Source organism: Gekko japonicus, unplaced genomic scaffold, assembly GCF_001447785.1.
Source record: "Gekko japonicus isolate JY-2015 unplaced genomic scaffold, Gekko_japonicus_V1.1 scaffold1823, whole genome shotgun sequence".
In the NCBI taxonomy this organism is placed as follows: Eukaryota; Metazoa; Chordata; class Lepidosauria; order Squamata; family Gekkonidae; genus Gekko; species Gekko japonicus.
In genome coordinates this window covers 187,245-209,885 of record NW_015160269.1, presented here as the reverse complement: position 1 = coordinate 209,885, position 22,641 = coordinate 187,245, and positions in this window count along the sequence as shown.

Sequence of the window (22,641 nt, the reverse complement as noted above, 5' to 3'; positions counted from 1 at the left end):
TAAAGGGAAAAAGAAGAAACAATGAACCAATTCTGATAGTTTAATACTATTAAGTCTAATGTACCAGAATACACCTATTTGGCCAATATTGTTTGTGCTGAATTATATTTGAAACAGTTAATCTCATCCTTCATCTTTAGAATGTTAAAGCTAAAGGAAACTTTAAAATAAGCTATTTGTATCATATTAGATCCCTGTTTAGCTATATGTTTTAGTTAGTGTTTCCGTATCCCTTGCTCTGTGTAGTACGTAGTGAAAAGGCAATAAAAAGTTTTTAAAAAACATGCCTCTTTCTCAGCTATTCCAAATTGCTCCAGGTTTGGAAGCTGGGAGCTTCTAATTGTCACTTGCACCAAGTGCTTATACTTTATTTCTCATTTTCCTTTATTTCTTAATTGCCTTATTACTTAGTTCATATGATCATAATTATTTATGCTCCACCATCTGATGAGGAAATAGCCACTATAACTATGTTTGGAACTCTTGAAGAGAACAGGATAAACACTCTTTTCACGCCAGAGATCTATCGGAGAGCAGTGCCAATTTGACTGGGATCTCAAACTGTACTTAACACAGTGGTTAATTCTGCCAGTGACTGCACTCAGGCATGATGGCACACTATTGTCTGTTTGTGATGGGCACAAATACAGCTTGTCGTTATGCTTGTGTGTTCCCATCCATCTCCTTACTCCACTCATGTGTGGACCACTTCTGAAAGCTTCCTGGTTTGCAAAGCTTTCAACTGAACTCCAGTTTGCCTTGATGCCCAAATGCAGGCATAAGGAAAAACTGGAATTTTCTTAGCATCTCAGAATGGGGGGAGAAAACCAACTCCAATGTGCCCAGGCACCAATATTCAAACACCACAACTAATTAGAGTTTGATCAAAGGCTTTTCGAATCAGAAAGGCTTCCATTGCACTGAATCAGTGCCCATTATGGACAGAGTTTGCCATGGCATCTGAACATGGTCATAGAAAGCACAACAGAAGTGTTATCGAAGGGCATCATATAAGTGCTCATAGCAAATGTGTAGCACTAAAGAAACACATTCACATTTTACTTCCTTAAGGGTTAATTTAAAAACAAAGAGGATGGGGATTTTCTCAAGACTTTTCTGTTTGTGCAATTCAGAGTCTGGAAGGACTTCTAGATGAGTGTCTCTCTTTAGCATTCAATCCAGTGCACTTTGCAAGACCCATGTATCTGTACCAAAGGTACTGCCAGATGTCCCATGATGGTGCAATTCAGCTTCTCCCACTCTGGCAAAGCCTAATTCCAAATGTTTGCCAGGAGATTGAGAAAGGATTGGTGTATCAAAGGGAATAAAGAACTCCAGAGGCCACCTCATACAAAACTCATAGTTAAAGCCATGAGGAATATTTTAAAAGTATGTATTTTCATAGGCATCGATTTCATTTTCAATACACTGGCATAAGTGTATTAGTGAGGATGGACTAAAGAACCTGAAATGAAACTGAGCAAGGTGTTCCTTCATAGCTGCCAAACTGTACCTTCAGGAAATGAAGACAAAAAAAAAAATCTTGGCTGTGGAGAGCTCATACCTAATTGAGAGATAACTTGTTTTATAAACTGATGGAATTTTTTCCCCTTTAGGCATAAAATGTTTTTTCTTCTAAATTTATGTGGTGCTTTGGGCAGCTAAATGCAGAGGTGATGAAGGAGAAGACAGCTATGGCAAAGTTTGCATAAAAGTATTTAGGATCCAATTCCTGGCATTTTCAAGCATTAGAACAAATGAAAAACCAGAGTTGACTGTCTTCAGCTGAAATTCTGATCAGCTCAAGCTGAAATACACATCTTACCTAATTGCAGCCTTACTATGGCTAAAACTGTCCTCCACTGTGTAGATCTGTCAAGATTTTGCTATTGTTAGCAGAACATTAAAATAACAAAACTCTGATTGAATAAACAGGAATGTATGTTTACATGGTGCTCTGGCTTGCTTCAGGGGATTCTTATATTTAGAACATGCAGGCTAATCCTATCTTCTCCATGACTAGCAAGAAACCTGTTACTTATTCCTGTTCTGCATCACAAACACAGTGAGTTCAATAAAAAGCACATACAGATATGATTATGAATAAATTTTAATCCTCTGTCCTCCATCCATTTAACTGAGTTTAACTGCAGTTAACCGTATTAAATTCCACTTGTGTGCTTGACAGTGCAGTTCTAAACAGAATTACACCATTCTAATCCTATTAACTTTAGTAGACTTAGAATGGTGTGTCTCTGCTTAGGACTGCATTGTGTGGGATGCTTAAACACCTACTGGTTCAGCTCACAGCCTGTTCATCAGTCACAAACGGAGCCAATTTTTCATCAACAGTTCAAATCTCTTCATTGAGTTACTTTTCACTTATTCAAAGACAACAATTCCATACAGTGCAACCAACAGTACATCATGCATGCACATTCTAACAGAGCCCAATGGGAGACCTCTTTTCCCTACTACCACAAACGTGCTGTCACTGCATGCTACAGAGCCACAAATCACTCTGTCAGTAATTATAAATAAACATGGTATTTTTGAAAAAGTCTTACCATTTGGTGTTCATTTTAGTTCAGGCATGCACATTTTCATACAGCCTTACAGAAGCCATAGTTCCCCCCTTAATGTCATTTAATTACTGGACTGAACCATCCATGACGCCTAGGTAAGAACATAAGAAGAACCCTGTTGGTTCAAAGCAGTGGTCCATCTAGTCCAACATCCTGTCTCACATAGTAGCCAACCAGTTCCTTTGGAGGGCAAACAACAGGACATAGGGGCCAAGACCTTCCCTTGATGTAGCCTCCTGGCACTGGGATTCAGAGGTTTATTGACTTTGAATGTGAAAGTTCCCCTTAGTCACCATGACTAGTAGCCATTGATAGACTTATCCTCTATGAATCTATCTAATCGTCTTTTAAAGCTGTCTATGCCTGTGGCCATCACTACATCATCTGGCTGCGAATTCCACATTTTAATCACTCTCTGTGTAATGAAGTATTTCCTTTGTCCATCCTCAATCTACTGCATCAGCTTCATTGGATGCTCTCAAGTTCTAGTATTTTGGGAGAAGGAGAAAAAACTCTCTTAGTCCACTCTGTCCACCCCATGCATAATTTTATAAACCTCTATCATGTCCTCCTTTAGATGTCTCTTTTCTGAACTGAAAATTCCCGGTCTCTGCAGCCTTTCCACGTAAGGAAGATGCTCCAATCCCCTAATCATCTTGGTTGCCCTCTTCAGTATTTTTTCCAACTGTACACAGTATTTCAAATGAGGCTGTTCCATGGATCTAAACAGGAGCATTATGATATCGGCCATCTTATGTTCAATCCCTTTCCTAATAATCCCTAACAACATGTTTGCATTTTTGACCGTTGCAGCACACTGGCTTGACACTTTCATTGTGCTATCCACTATGACCCCAAGATCTTTCCCTCTCTCATTCTCAGCAAATTCAGACCCTATTAGTCTGTACTTGAAGTTGGGAATTTTGTCCTAATGTACATCACCTTACTCTTATCAGCAATGAATTTCATTTGCCACACTGTCACCCACTCATCCAATTTGTAGAAGTCCTCCTGGAACTCTTCACAGTCAGCCTTGGTTTTCACCATCCTGAATAATTTTGTGTCATCTGCAAACTTGGCCAATAGACTACTCATCCCTAGTTCCAGATCACTGATGAATAAATGAAACAGTACCACCCCTAATAATGATTCTTGTGGGGCCCCACTGCTTACTTCCCTCCATTGTGAGAACTGTCCGTTGAGTCCTACTCTTTGCTTCCTGACATTTAACCAGTTTTAAATTAATAAGAGAACTCATCCTCTTATCCCATGACTGGTAAGTTTACTCAGGGGTCTTTGATGAGGTACCTTGTCAAAAGCCTTTTGGGTGTCCAGGAATATAATGTCTCAGGAATATAATGTCTATCAGGTCACCAATGTCTACATGCTTGTTCGCTTTCTCAAAGAACTCAAAAAAGTCTGGTGAGGCAGGACTTCTCTTTGCAGTAGCCATGCTGATTTTCCCTCAGCAGGCTTTATTCCCTTATGTGCCTAACAATTCTATTTCTGATTACAGCTTCTACTCATTTGCCTGGGACAGATGTTAGGGTGACTGGCCTGTAATTTCCTGGTTCCCCTCTGGGCCCCATTTTAAAATAAAAGGTAGAATGATCTCATGTACTGCACAAATACAAAAGCCTCCATAAGGCATGGAAATGAATCTCCAATACCACTGCTACTATGCAGCTGCAAAGCTGCTCAGCAGCTATTCAAGGCAAATAGTGGACAAACAGATCAGAGATTCAGTGGTATGTTTGCTTATTAGTCATGTCTGCCATGACGTTTCCTAGCAGTTGACAGTTGTATGCTAGGCTGTATGAAGACATTCAGTTGAATGTGGGAAGACTGAGAACAGGGGTGGTATCTGCAATTCCACTTTTGCCATGCATTCATCATAACATCTGCAGAACTACAAATGTTCTGTTTAAATCTAGACACTTTCTTAGTAGCAAATTTGCAAACATCACAAAATGTACCTAGGTCATTCACTGAAGAGAGACTTATTAACCCTTTTATGTCTGGTATTTAGCATCCCAGCTAAACCAAGCTAGATTTAAATTTCTATAATACTTCACAAACTTTGTAATTTGAAGATGACCCCAAGAGCCATCTGTGAACCTTGCTGGCTGACTTAGGCCACAAGCGCACACTCTCTCTCAGCCTAACCTACCTGTGCTGCTCAAGCACCTTTATTCCATAGAAGGGTTAAAGTGAATATTGTAAGGCTTAGTTTGAGATTTCAGGTGCCTGTGATAGTAGAGTCTTTGCTACCACCAGCTTATCAAGGCTGGAGGATGGAATGTGATAATTGGGTATATTAAGGGAACCTGTGCTTAATTGGATATTGTAATGGGTAGGGGAAAGTAGGAGCAGAAGCTAGCCTCTTTTGAAAGAGACAAAGACCAGTGTTTTCTTAAAGATTCCTGAGAAAGATACCTTTGGTTAACCAGGAGAGATCACCTGACTCTAGGGGGAAGAAGACTATAACTGCAGCTATAGGCTTGTAGATAATATGCTTTGCTATGGCTGACTGTTATGGATAGAATGCTGCTATGCTATTGCACATTATTGCTTGGATTTTTATGTTATATTATCTTCTAATGCTATCAGCAGACTTGCCATCGTTATTTTCTTGTTGCTCAGACATGATTAGACTGTACTAGATAGCTGATTAATTTTAATTTATTTAATAAACCTTTAATTACTTTGATAAAGCCTGGTTTATTGTGTGCAAACCCACATCAAGAACTCACAGATAAGATTATTTATTTGTTTGGCTTTTACCCCACCCTCCCCCACAAGCAGGCTCAGGGTGGGTTACAACAGCAGTAAATAAATAATTCAATATATAAAATACAATTATAAAAATACAATTACAGTAGGCAATTAAAATCAATAGTAACAAACAATGGCACCATTTGACCCAGTCAACTCTTATCTTCACCTGCTCCCGTGCAGGTTCCTTAGTTTGGGAAGCTGCTTGGGGGTTCCAGGAGTTGGGAGTAGTAACCCTGTAGGAACGGTATGTGTTCATGACACTACCCCACAGGGCTCTTGTGATGATAAGAGGGAGGAAGAATGATGTATACCACTTTGAGTTCCTTGGAAGAAGACTGGGATTTTTAAAATGTACTAAATAAATAAATAAATAAATGACCACTAGTCAGACTGCCTGGCAGAGATGAAAATGTCTCCCATTGTTAAGGGTGACCATTAACATCACCTTGAGTCTTATGACTGGCCAAAGCAGTTGGCCATCAAGAGTCAAACTTTTGTAGATGAGGATCCAAATCAGGACTTCAAGAGATTAAAAACAACACACCACTCATTCCTCCCTTTTTTGCACAATCCAGCAAGCAATGAATTTAATGATGTGCAAACATTTATGAGTTCAGACTGAATTCATTGCCTTAGACTGTCCCCTTCACTAATTTTAGTAAAACCAGTGTAAATACTCAACTAGCATAAATCAGGAGAATCTACCTGATTTACTAACAAGTCTGTCTGGATTTAGTCCAGGAGTGGATGGCTCCATAAACGTTGTTGTGAGAGCAAGCAAGGCTGTAACATTGGATACAGTTTTGCTTTTCCTGGGCTAGACTCAGCCTGAACTATTTTGGCTAAGGAGTGCAGGGATTCCAAAGGCCAACCCACTTATTGTTATGACAAACATTCTTTGATAACATCTCAGCTATAGATTCTCATTCAGTTGTCCTTTGGTGCTCAAAGAAATGTGCACTCAACTTGCACCTGTATACAGGATTCAAAAGACAATGGCCCTCCAGGAAGCAGAAGCTCGGTTCTGCCTTCTCTTCATTGTTGTGTTTTTTTTTTCCTACACAGGAAGCAAATTGTTCATATCACTTATAGGAACAAGTGAAAACTGGAAGGGATACATTCAGTCAGAACTGTCAAGAGAGAAGAGCAATTTCAAAAGGGCCCGGAAATCTGGAAGAACTGTAATCAGGCGGACTGCACAGCCCAGCCAACAAAACTTGAAAGGCTGTGGACATTGCAAGACTCACAGCTGGACTTGAACCTATTGCATGGCAGGAACAGCATACAAAGTCTGAGAACCTCTTTGTTTAGCTAGGACCTATTTATTTACAAAAGCTATCTGGAATATCCAAAACTTAGACAGCGGCAATCAAATACCAGACACTTATCTCAGCTTGGCCTTTGAGCCTACCTCATTTTTTACTCTTTTAGAGGGAAAAATGGCAACTGGCTGGAATGGGAGCCTAGGGCACCATCAATCAGTTTCAAAATATGGAGAGCAGACCTTTGCTCTCTGCTTACAGATCATTTCTGTAACCTGGTAGCAAAATCTCATGTTGCATCCAGACACTCACTGCCCTCCTTGTCTAACTGTAAGGTGTTTTGAGGAAAAGCATTGTAGCTCCCTAGAGGTCCTAAGCATGGCCTTCATTTTCAGGCCAACACTTCCCTATGTAAACAATACGAATGCATTCTGCAGCCTCTGTTACTCGAATTTGCAGTACCAGTCATGGCAAAAGCTTTGCTCCACTGCTTGATATAAACATATGCTTGCCTCCTTATCTAAGAGAGCAATCTTGAGCAGGTCTGCTTACAGTCCTACTCAGGACTGCTCAATGGAGCTTACTTCTAGAAGAGGGTTCTTAGAATTGCCCTGTAACTTCTTCTTCTTCTTTTAATAAATTTTTATTGGTTTTCTTCCTACACACTACAAACCTATAACCTACAAAAATAAAACTACAAAGCGAGTAACAAGAACCTTTGATAAGCTAACCAAACACTTTAGATATATGTCTACATGTTAAAAATTACGTTCTGTTATTTAAAAACTAATAAAAGTGTTCAAATAGAAAGATCGTAAAAGCATTTTTGATATTACATCACATCTGATTAATAATGAGTAGATTAAATCCCAACATATAAGATCACAGATCTTCACTTAGCTTTTTTCTTCGCTTTGGTTTTCTTCTTCTTTTGCCAATGGAGATTTGCTTTAAATGTTTTAGGAGCTGCATCTCCTAAATCTGAATCTGAGTCAAAGATTTCACCCGAAGACGCGGAAGTAGCTGTAGAAGATGAACTATCCATATCGGATTTCTGTTGTTTGCTGTTTTTTTCCATTGCCTTCTCTTCCTCTGCTCCATTTTTTTGTTTGGGTGAATATTGTTGTTGTTTAAGGAAGAGTTCTGCTTTTAATAGAGAGTCAATCTTTTCCTTCTTCTCCTTAAAGTTGAATATAAATCCTTTTGGATAAATTCATCTATATTGGACATTGTTCTTTTGGAGAAATGCTGTAATATTTCTATACTGCTTCCTTTTCTTGCGTATTTCATATGGAACATCTTTCAATATTTTTATCTCTTCTTGAATTTTGACTGTTGTTGCTGTAGATGCTTTAAGTATTGAGTCTCTTATTGATTTTTTTGCAAATTTTACAAAAATTTTCCCTGGGAGATTATTATTTTTTTACAAACTCTGAATAGGTTCTGTAGATCATATCAATGTCTGCTTGTATTAATTCAGGTTTGCTTTTGATTAAGGGGGCCATTGCTTCGCTTAGAATTTTCCTTAAGTTCTCATCTTTTTTCTCTGGCACCCCTTGCAATCTCAAGACGAACAAAGATCTTTCCATTTGTAGCTGTAGAAGTTGTTGCTTTTCAGAAGTTCTTTCTTTTTGGTCTATTTCTTTGGTCTTAACTTCAACCTTTTTTATCTTTTTGACTGACTTCTCTGATTTGACTGCAGTTTCCTTGAGCTCTTTCTGTAAAGTGTCAAATTTCTGAGGTTCATAAACTAGTCCAGCAGAGGGCGCATGGCTTCGGAAATTGCAGTAGCTAACTCACTGGCATTTTCTGGTCTTGTGACTGGTGATGGTGTGCTGGCATTTCCTATAGAGCCTCTGACTCTGGACGCCATTTTACTCCCACGCTGAGACATTGTTTATACTTAGGTAAAAGTATATAAAAGTTCTGAGATCTTTTCTATGTTGTAAATGATTGGCTCAGATGTATTCTGCTTAGAATTGGGTGTTAATCACCTGGGTCCGGCTAGCTTCTACACTGCAATTTCCCTGTTGGGTTCACTTCCTCCGTGAGTCCCCCCCCCCGTCTCTTTGAAACTAAGCTGATTCGCTGTGCCGATTTCTTCCACCACCCTTTTTAAATATGTCTTTCTTTTTGCCATTTAACTCACTGTTTGTTTAATCGCTGGATCGCTTTTTCTTGTAGCTTTTCTTTTTAGTTAAGTTCTTGTACGCTCTGGTCCAGTAACGTCTCTGAGCGCTATTGCTGGCCTCGGGACCGTGGGACCTATTGGAGCAGAAAGGAATGCTGTGCCCCCGAGCCGAAACTTCGGGAGTGGCCCCTTTGGAGCTCCAGGCTAGAAGCTCCCTCCTGAAACTTCCTGGGGAGGTCAGGACCAGCCGATCCCCCTCCCTGCCACCCTGATCCGACTCTCCCCCATCAGAGCTGGATGGAGTGTGACCATCACGAGTCGCCATCCACCGGAAGTCAGGATTGCCCTGTAACTCCCATGTGATGATATTTACGTACATGCCACCAAGTTGCAACCAATTTATGGTGACCCCAGCAAGGAGCTTTCAAAGTAAGTGAGAAACAAAGATGGTTTGCCATTGTCTTCCTCTGTAAAGCCTTCTTTGGTGGTCTCCCATCCAAGTTGTGATCTTGTTTAGCTTCTGAGATCTGATTATTTTAAGCTACACCAAACTGCCTTCCCTCCCCACACATCACTGCTGCACAATAATCCCCTCCTAGCAATATCATTTATTGTGTTAATAACTCTGAGGTGAAACCAGAGATGATGGACTGTCATCTTCTTCTACCCCCAGTCATAGGTAGGATCAAAAGGGCAGGTTCCACTCACGGAAGCCACTTCTGTCAGTGGAATGGCATGTTCCTGCCTTCCTCCTCCCACTGCAGCCCCCTGGAATTCCTGAAAAGCTGCTCCTTGGGGACAGTGTATCACCAGGAAAGAGATGGGGGGCAAACTGGAGGGTGGCAATAAGAGGGAGGAAGTAAGAAAAAAACCTTCTGTTGGCAGAAACTAACCTTGGATCTAATAGATATCATGTGTTTGAAGAGCACCTATATTTCTGGCCAGCTTACTGGTTCTACACATTGAGCAACTTGTCGTTACAAATGATCTGGTAGACCTACTGATGATTAGGTATGAATTTCTCAAGAACCAATCCCTTTCCTTTAAATTAAAAGGTAATTCTTCTGTGAACATAACATTACTGTTGTCGATATAGGATATAGAAAGAATAATCACTTCAAATGCACTGATTTTTGCAATTTAATACTGAGCACTTTCAAAAGCAGACTTTTGAGCTTTGGTGAATCTGACCACATTCAAAAGTGAAATCTGAAATAGTTATCTCTGAAAAAGCATGTCCCATCTTGTGTTTCTAAAACAGTTAGCTGCTTAAAAAGATATATCTTTACATTTGAAGTCTCATGTATAACTATCATAAATATGACATGCAAATCAGAAAATCTGCAAAATAGGTCATGTCCAGGCTACAATTGACTATTCTGAAAACTTGGGAGGAGTTGCCAGGTTTGCTTAAAAATATGATTTGGGTTTTTGGGGTTTTTTTTAAAAAAGGGAATAAAAGAACCAGAAACCACTATGAGCAATATCTGCAAACAAAGAGATGTAGCAACTCAAAATAGTATGTGAAGGAGGGGAGGGGTAGGGAAGTGGTGGAGACAAGAAAGCAGCTCAGAGGCCAAATGGGGAGGGAATTGAAGACCAACAGTGAGGGACAGAGATAGAACCAGAAAAGAGAGGTGCGGGCTAGTAGGGAAATATGATGTCCCCTTCCTTGAGAGTCTTTACAGGTCCCCCTCTTGTATAAAGCTTCCATGAACTGGCTGTATATACATTTGCAAATAGATTGTCTGAAGACAGAAGAGACCCCCTCACTTCTGCAGGAGTATACCGCATACCATGCAGTTTTACATCAGGACCATGACAGGTTTACATCGGGACCACACAGCATAGCATTCAGACAAAAATAAAAGAACATGAAAGACATTGCAGACTGGGCCAACCAGAAAAATGAGCAGTGGCTGAACATAGCCTAACTCAAACAGGACACAGAATCGTATTCCAAGACACTGAAAGGCTGGACAACACATCCAATTACCATGTCAGATTACACAGGGAAGCCATTGAAATTCATAAACATAAACACAATTTCAACAGGAAGGAAGAGAGTTTAAAAATAAATAGGACATGGTTTCCTGTCCCGAAAAACACAAAATGCTCTACATCTTACAATAGCACTACAGATAAGATTAGGATTTCAACAACCAATCCATATGCAAAAGAACCTCCTCAGGAAAGCTCCTCCATTAGTATGTCACAGCCTGGGGAAGATAATGACTCTGCCCTACCCCACCTTCCTGAGTAGATATAAATTACCTGCCTACCATTTTTCTTCTCACCTTGACACAGAGAGTACTCCATCTTTCTGTGTTATACCTCTGAGGATGCCAGTCACAGCTGCTGGTGAGACATCAGGCCCTACAATGCCAAGACCACAGCCATACAGCCCGGAAAATCTACAACAACTAATGTCTGAAGACCACTTCACATATTTATGTCCCTACAAGTGCATTTTCCTTGGAATGCTTGAATAGTGGTCTGAGTGTGCTTTCTACCAGCAGCACATGGCTAAAAAAGATCAACAAACCTGATAGCTGCATACTCTGTGTCCCGTTCTCACTACCATCTGGACCTTGACAGACCAATGGTCTGACTCAGCAATGGGCAGCTTCATATATGTGTTCATGTGCACTAAAAAAATTACTTCCATTTCTACAACATGTGAATTAAGCTACCATAAAGCTGCCATTGTCCTTTTTTTTAGTGCACAGTTTGAATTATCTCATGGACAATAAAACAGCACATCTCTTTAACAGAGAAACCACTGGCACCTTTCTTTAAAAGTAGATTGCCTTAAGCAATATTTTGTCATCAAGACTTACATAAATGTTGCTGTCAAGGCATGCTATATCTTGTTTCTGGAGATATGCAAAACTACCCCTACACATAAAACCACCCCTACTTGTTCATTAGATTCAGATGTGCACAGGAAGGTCGAAATGCAATTGTTGAGATGCAATTGCATTCCATGACAATTAATGAGTTTGGAAACCTGGTAGAGCAAATTCAGAATTGCTTTTCTGTTTTTCAAATGCACACATGAGTGCATCAGGAGGAGACCTGGAAAACACTAGAAATCTCTAATGTGGATTTGGCTTCTTTCTTTACAAAGGACATTGTACAGACCACTAAAATATGTCCAAAGTATAACTTTTTACCTGGGGAGAATTTTTTTACACAAGTGTGACTGTTCTCTGTCTAAATTCTCCTTGATCTTTATAAAGGAGGTTCTTTTTTCTGCAACAAGGTAAACATTCTTTGAGATAACACACTTGCTCTTGAAGGACATTTTTGACAGAGCCTCTGGCATTAAGAGTGTCCGCTAAACATTAGTCAGAGGTTGAAATAGGTGTTTCTTACAAAATGCCACATACTGCTTGGAACATATTTCCTGTGCAACCAGGTCGTCCCCTGATTTCCAAGGGCATAAAAAGACCTCCTCTCCTTCAATGTTTTCAATGTCCACAGTCCAGATATGCTGAAAATTCTTAAGACTTAAAAAATGTTTTGCCTTTTTTTAACCACAAACTATAACAAATAGAGCTCCACCATAAGGTTTTTGTTTTTTTTAAGACTCTAGACAAAAAAAAAAAAGGGTTGCTAACAGGTTTTGGGGGAAATGTCCTATCTAGTTAATATAGGCTTAATATGTGGAAATGGAGAGATAAAGCTTTTAATGGCATGGAGGTAAATAATATCACCTGTTAAATAACATTCCATTAAGCTTCTATTAAAGCAGCAGGATTTTTCCCCCCTTCAGGCAGCTGGCACCCTAGACAAGATCATTTTAGTTACACAGAAATACTTTCAATTCATGCATATGATCCACAGATCAGGAGCACATCTCATGTGACCCTTGTGCCTGATGGCTATCTGCCAACCCCTACGCTTTAGGCTTGATTCCTAGTTTTTGTGTGCTACTTTTAAAATTATAATATTGCACTCATGGAGGGCAAAAGAAGGCAGAAGGTTTAACCCTCTTCCTCCTAGCTTTCTAACTAAATACTTGCCAGCTGCTGCCAGTCAGAGTAGACAGTGCTGAGTTTGATGGTCCAGTGATCTGGCTTGATATACGGCTGCTTCATAGAAAAGCATACGAGAACTGGAAATACTGGACTGATGAGTGAACTTGTGTGTTCATCTGGAACTGGGTTCTAGAAGAGTTAAGGAAAGAATGTGATACAGAAGGTAATATGGAGTAGCGATAACAACAGAGATGGGGGGGGGGTAAAATTGTGTTTATATTCTGTCCTCCCAAGGCAAGGAGCCCCTTTTTCACAGACTGTAACCCACCCTGAATCCTTGGGAATGAGTTGGCTGCATTTCTAAACGGAGTAGATCAATAAATGGTGTTACAACTCCCACACAAAAATGCACTTCAGCACAGAAAATAAAACAAAAGAAAAAGGCAACCGTTGTTTGCAGTACAAGAATATTCTGGGGTTTTGATTTTATTCCAGAAACATACTTAGAATACAAACAGTCTAAGCATTCCTAAGCCCTACCCCTTGGCTTCCTAACCAGGTTCTCCATTTCCTCTAGAGGGCTGACCACCTATCTCTAACATTTAACATCACATCTTTCTAATCCCAAATAAATGAGATAGCTCAGTTGATAACCTTGTGGACTATTGGGATTGTAGTTTAAGAACACCTGTAGAAAATTGACTGGAACTGAGAAGCTAAGATACATGGCCTCCAAAACTGTATTATTTTCTGGATTTAATGTATGGAGAACATACCTTCGTCTGCCCATAGATCCTTTCTGTAGCCTGATAGCAAAATCTCCACCCCTAAATCTCTAGGAATTTCCCAACCCAGAGTTAACAACCCTATTCTGAATCAATTTATTCAGGGATGCCAGCCTCCAGGTGGGACCTGGGGATCTCCCCAGAATTATAGTGGATCTCCAAACTACAGAGATCTGTTCCGCCAGAGAAAATAGATGCTTTGAAGGGTGGACTCTGTGGCATTGCACCTCACTGAGGTCCCTGTCCTCCCCAGGCTCCATTCCAAATCTCCAGGAGTTTCCCAACCTGGATCTGGCAATCCTACCCCCCCCCATCCCCCATTGGTGGCCAGGGGGAACCTGGTAACCCTAATGGCCATTATTTACAATTACATCCCAGCCTCCCTGTGCTTTGCCATGCTCATGTGATTCCAGCCATGCAGTGCAATCTTAGTCATGTCTACTCAGAAGTCCCACTGTGTTTAATGGTGCTTATTCACAGGTAGGTGTGTAAGACCTAAAGCCAAAAAGCAAAAGGCCAAGTGGCCAACTATATACATAGCCCAGAGGACACCCCTAGTTTCCATTGGAGAGTTTGAATCTCCGGGCAGAGCGGAACGCGACATCCTTGGCCTGCAGGGGCTGCTCAGGAAGGCTGTCCAAGGCCAAGACCTCTGGGGCTGGGGCCGAATCTGGGTCCACCAATGGAAGGGGTAGTCTGTTCAAGGCGTCTGCACGGCCCATTGCCTTGCCCAGGTGGTGCTGCAGCCAATACTGGTAGCCGGACAGGAACAGTGTCCAGCGTAAGACGTGGGGTGACAGGACCTGGGGTGTCTGTTTGTCGGTCGCAAAAAGACCAAGAAGTGGCTTCTGATCAGTCACAATTTATTTATTTATTATTTTGATTTATACCCCGCCCTCCCCGCAAGCAGGCTTAGGGCGGGGTATAAATCTTGAAGGGGCGGCTGTACACGTAATTTTGGTACTTTTTGACGCCCACAACTATTGCCAGACCCGCCCGGTCAATTTGCACGTAGTTGCGCTTAGCGGCCGAGAGGGTCCTGGAATACGAGGACTTCCCGGCCATCGGGGAGGACTTGCCCCAGTACTGCCCCAACGCCATATGGGGAGCCGTCATAGGCTAACACGACCGGAAGGGACTCATCGAAGTGCGCTGCACCGCATTCAAAATGAGAAGCGTTTTCACCCCCCGAAATGCTGCCACCTCTTTGGGACCCAGGACCAAGGGGCGGACTTGTCCAACAGGCGGTGGAGCAGTTCCACCACGGCGGCCTTGTGCGCCAGAAACGCATGGTAGAAGTTTATTAGTTTCCATTGGAGGGTTTGAATCTCCCGCCAAGGTTTCTATTGGTTCCCCTAGTGGACTTTAGGAGCCTAGTCCCCATTGTTCATTAGGGATCAAGCTCGGCTCAACTGGCTACTGCCTAGTGGCGTTTCCAGGACACAACACATAGGATTGCACCATTAATTGTACACTGATATAGTGAGGTTTTTGGCAATATCTAGAGGCATAAAAAAACAACCAACAATGCCAGATTTTCATGAGCAAACATGTTTCTCATATCAACACCAGTATTCCTAGCATTGGCTGCAGGACTCTTGACATGAGCCTACTGCATTCTTGAGGTGACCTTTGCACATGCCTGGCAGGGAACACTGGTAGTAAGCATGCCTGCCTGCCTGCCGTTTTAGGCCTCTAGGCCTGTAAACATGCAGTGAACAACATGCCTCCTATGGTACAGCATGAACCAGTACCAGAAACAAAAAAAGTTAAAATGACACTTTTCCATTTGCTTTTATTGGCACACAGAGATAGTCATTAGAAGCAGACCAATGGAGTCACCTCTGGAATCTGTGCTACTATTTCTTGTTACTCCATGATAAGGTAAACCAGCCCTGCAACCAAAACAGCAGCTCTGCCATTCTGGCTTCGAGCCATCTTAGCTCCTTGTTACATATATAATTCACATACCAAGTCTCACCACCCTGAATCCTGGGAATCTTAAAGAACAAATCCAATTCTGAAATCACCAGCATCAAGAGTATGAGACTCAATTTTGTTTTGGGATGCCTGCCTTATCTTGCTTTACCATACCTACTGAACACCCTGTGGAGGTAATTCATGCTTTCTTACCTCCATTTTCCTGTTTATTGTACATTATACATGTACACTCCTTTCCCCGTCATGATTCAGGGCCCGGGTAATATTTGAAAACAGACATACTAAAACTGGTTGGCAGTATTACCAGATTTATGTATCTGAGAGATTGCCCTAATCTAATGAATCTCTCCTGAAATAGGCTTCCACATCCCAGATCTGTATTGTATTGCATTCCAGGCAGTGCAGCCTCAGATACTGACAGGGTGAACTAGGTCCTTTCCGCACTAGACTTAAATCCTGGTTCAACCCTGTCCCCGAACTTACATTCTACACTACACACGAGTTCACCCCTGTAATTATCTCGGGGTATTTTTTGTTTCCACATTACATTGAGGTCACCCTGGTTTTGCCCCACCCTTGTCCAGGGATAAATGGGTGCTGTTATAACCAGGGATAAATGCAAGGTAGTGTGGTATCATGGATTGTCTACAAACATTTCAGTACTCAGGGATGTAAATTGTTAGTCCAGTTCCTATAGGAACAGAAAGTGCAGGGAATCCAGAGATTAAGCTGACTGAAGGAAAGCACCCCAAGGAATGGGCAAGTATAAAGGCCAAACTAGACATAACCTTTTGCCACAAGTCATCTCATACTATTGTCACAGTCAGATGGCAGCTGCTGGGATCTAAGTTCACTACAGGGGCCCAGTTCCCATTTTCCCAATCCAAAATTGTACCGGGGCCATTATTTGTCCCACTGGGGAGGTAGCATGTGTATTGAACAGTGAATAAGAGACAAAGGCAATGAAAGATAAGGCTTGAGGACTGTGGATCAAGGGGGCTAAGGCGTCAGTTTTGCTCGATCCAGATCTTCAGAGTGGTTTGTGTTTTTAAGGGATGGACAGAATGGAGGATTCTACCAGCAGCAGCTTACTTGCCCTGGCAGTTGTGAGGGGGCTGTGGGGACCAACAGGGAACTGGAGCATCAATGTGAACTAACGTGCCAATTTTCTGAAGACTTCTTGTGATGAAAAGCACACTTATTTAGAAAATACAAACTGCCACTATTTCAGCAAGGAGTGAGCAGCATTTTAAAAGGTTGAAAAAATCTTACCCCAACAGACAGATAGCTGTATAACCAGTGTTCTGTTAGTGAGCTCCTTCCTTTAAAAACAAAATGTAATCTTTAGCTTTTCCACCAGCTGAGTTCTATGAAGAATCCTTTTTATGTTCAGGGAGATAGCTATTTTTTGTATATAAAATACAACAACAGTCTCTGGCTTGCAGATTAAACAGGAACATCCTTTACTTATGGATCAAAGGAAATGAACATTTTCATTCTGTGTGTGGTCATACATCATTGTTTGGCCTGGCTCCGATTTGGGGGCATTTTTCACCAGCAAGGAATCTAAAACCCACAGGTCATGAAAGGGTGTTAATGCCTCAGTTTTGTGGTTAATCCCTTGCACCATTTGGAAATTTACAAATGTGGTAAAGTATCAGGGTCCTTGCGCAACCAGTTTGAAAGCTTTTCACTCAAGTGAGTGGCATGAAATGAGCACACCTACTGACCATTTTATTGGAGTTCAAGTCCAACTTATCCTCAGTTCTCTCTTTAGTTGTGGTTATTCCTTGTGCTTCAGAGAAAAAGAGGAAATGTTCAGATTTACCACTTGCTACAATCATGAAAACTGTCTGGCAATGCAATTCTAAGCAGAGTTATCCTTCTAAGGACCAAAATACATGTTACATTTGACACATGCCAGACTCATGGTCAAGTGTTAGAGCAGGGACTAGCCTTTTAAAAAAATTTGTCACTGCATGTGGCTCCAAACACTTCAAATGGGAAGGAGGAGCTTCATGCGCCGCCCCCCCCCCCACGGCCATTTCCACTGATGAAAATAGCGTATGTCCTTTGTGCCAATCTGCACACATATGAAGGATCACCTAGAGAAACAGGACACTTTTAAACTTGGCCTTTATGGTAAGAGATGCATTCTGCACATGCTCAAAAGGAAATTCTTTTTTTCAAGTATTTATTTCTTTGATCCCATCTTTTAAGCACTCAGGGTGGCTTGTACTAAGCATTAAATAAGAACAAAAAATAAATAATTTAAATAATACTCTATCTTAGTAACTGTACTTCTGTCCAGACTAAGATCAAGATGGGTAGCTGTATTTGTCTGTCTGTAGCAGTAGAAAAGAGTAAGACTCCAGTAGCACCTTAGACTAACAAAATTTGTGGCAGGGTTGCTCACTTCTTCAGATAACAGTCCAGACTGTTCACACCAAAAAAGTTCAAGTGAGGCCATAAGCCTAGAGAAGAGAGAAGGAAAAAAATTGAATTAGCCAGTTTGTAAGAACATCTGGATTGATTTGAAGTGGTAATTGGTAATCTGCCAGAACCAAAAGCTAGCCATTTCACTTCACAGAAAGGGCTCAGTAGCAATACTGTTATGTATTTGCTTATGTGTTATGCTATGTAACCTATACCAAAGCTTCAGGCACAAGTTCCATTGACTCTCAGGTATTCTAAACCCTGCAGTCAGATTGGTCACTGTTGCGTAACAGACCAATCTGGAAAGACTCTGAACTTCAGTGGGAATGAATCCCATTGTTTCTAAGCTCTCAATTGTAATTGGTCATTACTGTGCTAGGGTGTGTGGTTTTCCCTGGTTCAAAATGTACAAAGTTGCATCATTTTTGCATGTTGTTGCTGTGTTCTGAGCTGAATAAAGAAATCACTTGTTTAAGAAATGCTGCCTCAATCACAGTATATAACAGATACCTACTTGGTTGTTCCATTGCCTTCTTGGTTTCTTTCCCTCAAGTAAAAACAGCTATAAAAAAAAGGGCTTAAGACACCCTGCACAGCATCCTCAAGGAAGCTGCTTAGAGACCTCTGTTGCTCATCTTTGACACATTCCAGCAGGATAGTATGTTTGAATGTTACAAAAAAAAAAAATCAAAAATGAATTTTGTGGCATCTTAAAGATTAACAAATTAATGGTGGTGTAAACTTCCACAGGTTGAAGCCTACTACATCAGACCTACAAAATGTATCCTCAGCAAACATGCTTGTATCTGGTTTTGGTGATCTGAGTCTTCCTTCTGGGAGCAAGAATTTTTGTTCTGCACTCATCAAGGCTGGGGCATGGTTAAATAGTATAAATGTCCAATTCCATACTAAGACAGCTGTACATGCTGGAGGTATTGTTTTGATTCTCTCCCAACAGCTGACTAGTTCTCCATTTGCTATAGATGGGAAGCAGATCGATCGGTTTTTCTGTGTGATTCACTGTGGATACTGCCTGCTGAAACCTGTACATTTGTAAATCAGCCTGCCTAGAATCAGGGCCACCACAGAAATCAAGACTAGGATTTCCAAATTCCCAAGGCCCTGGCCACACTGCAGGCCTATGGATCTGGACAAGTCATGTGATCTGCTTTCTTATGATGTTGGATGTTGCATATGGCGAGGGGGAGGGTCAGGGAATCATTGGCCAAGGACAGACTGGCAGTTTGAAGCGCGAGGGAGTCGTGGCAAAAAGATCCATCACAAACTGTTCCGGGTTTTCCCAGTCACACTGCACCAACTGCTGTGGGAGCATACCAGGGAGGAGGCGCAAGGGAGCGTTTGCACTGTTGGCTCACTCCTGGCGGAGGACGGCTGTAAGGCTCAGCTTTCTTTTTGGTAATCTGGAGATATGCGCTTATCGGCATTCACAATTTGTTGGTGCGGGATGAACACGGGATGACCATGCTCTCCAGGGTTTGCTACCACTTTCACCAGGTACTTTTTAAACTCAGGAGGTATTGTGTAGTGGGTTTGCCGCATGGACGAAGGACAAAGACCGGCATAGTGCAAAGCATGCTTTATTTGGTACACAACAAGAACACTAACTAACGGCCGGCAGGCCAACGATATATACTCCAGGGACACGCCCCTGGGCCCCGTTGGTGGGTTTGAATCTCCCGCCACGGTGCCCATTGGTTCCCCAGTGGAGGGACTAGGAGCCTAGTCCCTATTGTTCTTCCAGAGTCAAGCTCTGGCTGTTCGCTGTCTCCCCAGTGGTGGTCAGCATACACAACAGGAGGCAAGCGCTACAAGACAGGCTGAGTACGGCTGGGGAATGCCTGACTGATGTGCCTGTGTGAACGGTCCATTTGTGAAACGTTTCTAGCACGTGCCTATCTTGGGGCAAACTGCCAGTCTGAACTCAGGCATTGTCTGGAGTTTCATGGCTCATGGCAGCCCTGATTCAAATAGGATGGGCTTGTCAAACATTTATTTTCTTTTATTGTGATCCCAATATTCAGGCTCCATAGATTTTTACCCCAATAAGTGATAGATTGCCTCAGGCCTTGCTATTCATTTACAAGGATATAAGGAACCATTTTAAGGATCAGCTACTGCTGATAGTTACAATTGCCTCCATTGGTCCTTCCTGAGATACCTAAAAAGGCCACTGGCGGCTGTGATTTAAGTGCAATCCTAAGAAGTTACACTCTTCTAAACCCATTGACATCAATGGATTTAGAAGGGTGTAACTTTACTTAGGATTGTATTTGTATGTGATTTGGAAAGGCGATCAAGACATGTAAGGATCTTTTTTACATTCTTCCCTTCGCTGTTACAACAAAAAGAGTACAGACTTTTTAAAAAGAGTGAATAATCCTTTCCTTGGAGATAGATCAAGATGGGTAGCCATGTTAGCCTGTCTGTAGCAGCAGAAAAGAGCAAGAGTCCAGTAGCACCTTAGAGACAAACAAAATATGTGGCAGTGTATGAAGGTATCTGCAGAAGTGAGCAGTGACTCATGGAAGCTCATACCTTGCCACATATTTTGTTAGTCTCTAAGCTGCTACTGGACTCTTGCTCTTTTCTAATCCTTTCCCAGAAATGCTTGTTTATGAGAGGTTCTCCCTTCTCCTTCCCAGGATACCTCAGTCCACCACAGACAATACAGCTGCCAGGCAGTGAAAGTAGAAATAAGAACAAATTCAGAATAACCCAATCCAAGGCTTCTGATTGGCCAAAGGACATTTGATTGGCTGTGCAGCTTTTTTAAAAAAAATATTGCTTTGACAGCAGCTGTCACCACAACACAAGAATCTTCACTGTGTTTGTGAAGGAAAACTGTGGCAGCCATTTTATGGCAGCCATCTTCTGAGTTTGCCTACCCCACTCTCAGAATTCCAAAGGTGCCAGCAGGTTCAACAGTGTTGGGGACCCAAGGTGTACACTGCCAAAATAAGACACACATTTCTGAGTAACACTTGCACATGCATTAATGCTATAAGTTTACCTAGAAACCTAACCATAGAACGAGATGGAATGCTATATCTTCATTACCTTACACCTTGTGCTCACTTCCTATGTTGTTTACCTTGCCTTAGTTTGTTGTTTGCATTGCTCTCTAATTCTGTAATCTCTAGTCCTATTGCATTGTCCACTGGTTGTCTTGTGCTGTCTGACTGCACTGCTTTAGATCCTGCAATCAGTTTTGAATCTCAGCAAGAAAGATGGGCTATAAATGAGGTAAATGATATAAAACAAAAGTCCAGTGTCACCTTAAAGCCTTTTGTTAATTCTGCTACAACAGACCAACATAACTACGCTCCACAGTCTTCTATAGTCTTGCAGGCCACAATTAAAAATTGTGGAGAAGGTGGGATTAGACCTCAAAACCAACCAGGCATCATGAAGAGAGGGTGGGTTGAGTTTTAAGAGAAAGGAAGTTAGAGAAAGATGTTGCTAAAGCAAAGGCTTGAAAGAGATGCCTGAATAAGAACCATCCCTGGTTCAAATAAAGTCCCAGGCGGGCTGTTTCACCACCCCTGCGCACACGCCCCATCCTGTATTTTAGCTGTTTTTAACACTCCCTTCTTTGTTTTCATTGGCTAGTTTTAGAATAACATTTTAATACCATATCTGCTGCAATTAGCTTTATGCCCCTTTTTTTGCTGAGACTTTGAGATGATTTTGTTTAAAATATTTAGCTTTCTAAAATTCTTCTGGTTGAAATTTTTCTACAACATTTAGATGATACATTGGCAATTGATTTGCTTTTGCACTATTTTAGTAATATATGCATTCATTTATTGCATTTTTATCCCACCTTTCCTCCAAGGAGCTCAGGGGAACACATACAATTGTCTCCACTTCTGCTTTATCCTCACAACAATCCTATGAGGTAGGGGGAGGGGAGGGCAAGAGGGCGGCGGCTGGCAGCCCCTGGGAAGCATGGTGGCCACATGTCGGCTTTCCCCCGAGGGTGTAGCGCCAGGCCGTGGGTTGGGGGCTGGGAAAATGGAGTCCCTTTTTTCCCTTTGCCGCAAACCAGCTGCTTTTGCTCTGTGGGGGCTTACAGAAGGTTGGGGTGGAGGTCCCCTGGCTCTGTTTGGATGGTTGGGCATTTTTTTACCTCTCGCTCTCTGTGAGGAGGGGGCTCCCAGGAGCTCCCCAGGATCTCCTGGCACAGTCTGCACTAAGCAGGGGCACAAATCTAAGACAATGGCCTCATACAGTGTTAGCACAAGCATTATACAGTTTTCACACATTCACAGCAAAAAGCCCGCGGGTTCAAAGCATTCCCCAGTCACAAAACACAATCACAAAAGCCCCTTTGCACCCCCAAAAAGATTCAAAACACCCAGGGACTCCATTTTCCCAGCCCCCAACCCACGGGCCGGGCGCTACACCCTCGGGGGAAAGCCGACATGTGGCCACCATGCTTCCCAGGGGCTGCCAGCCGCAGCCGTCTTGCCCTCCCCTACCAGCAGGGCCCTCAGGGAGGCGGGACTCAGCCACGAGAAGGGAGGGGGGAGCACTCATCAAATCTTGTCTTGACAGAAGGGGGGTACTAATTCCTCCTGTTACCCAGCAAGTGCCACCACAAATAAGGATTTGAATTCAGGTCACCCACAGCAACATTGTACTAACTGCCCCCAGCCTCACATTCTTTGAGTTTTACACCAGCATGGGGTAGGGTTAGACTGTTGGGCTAGGATCTGT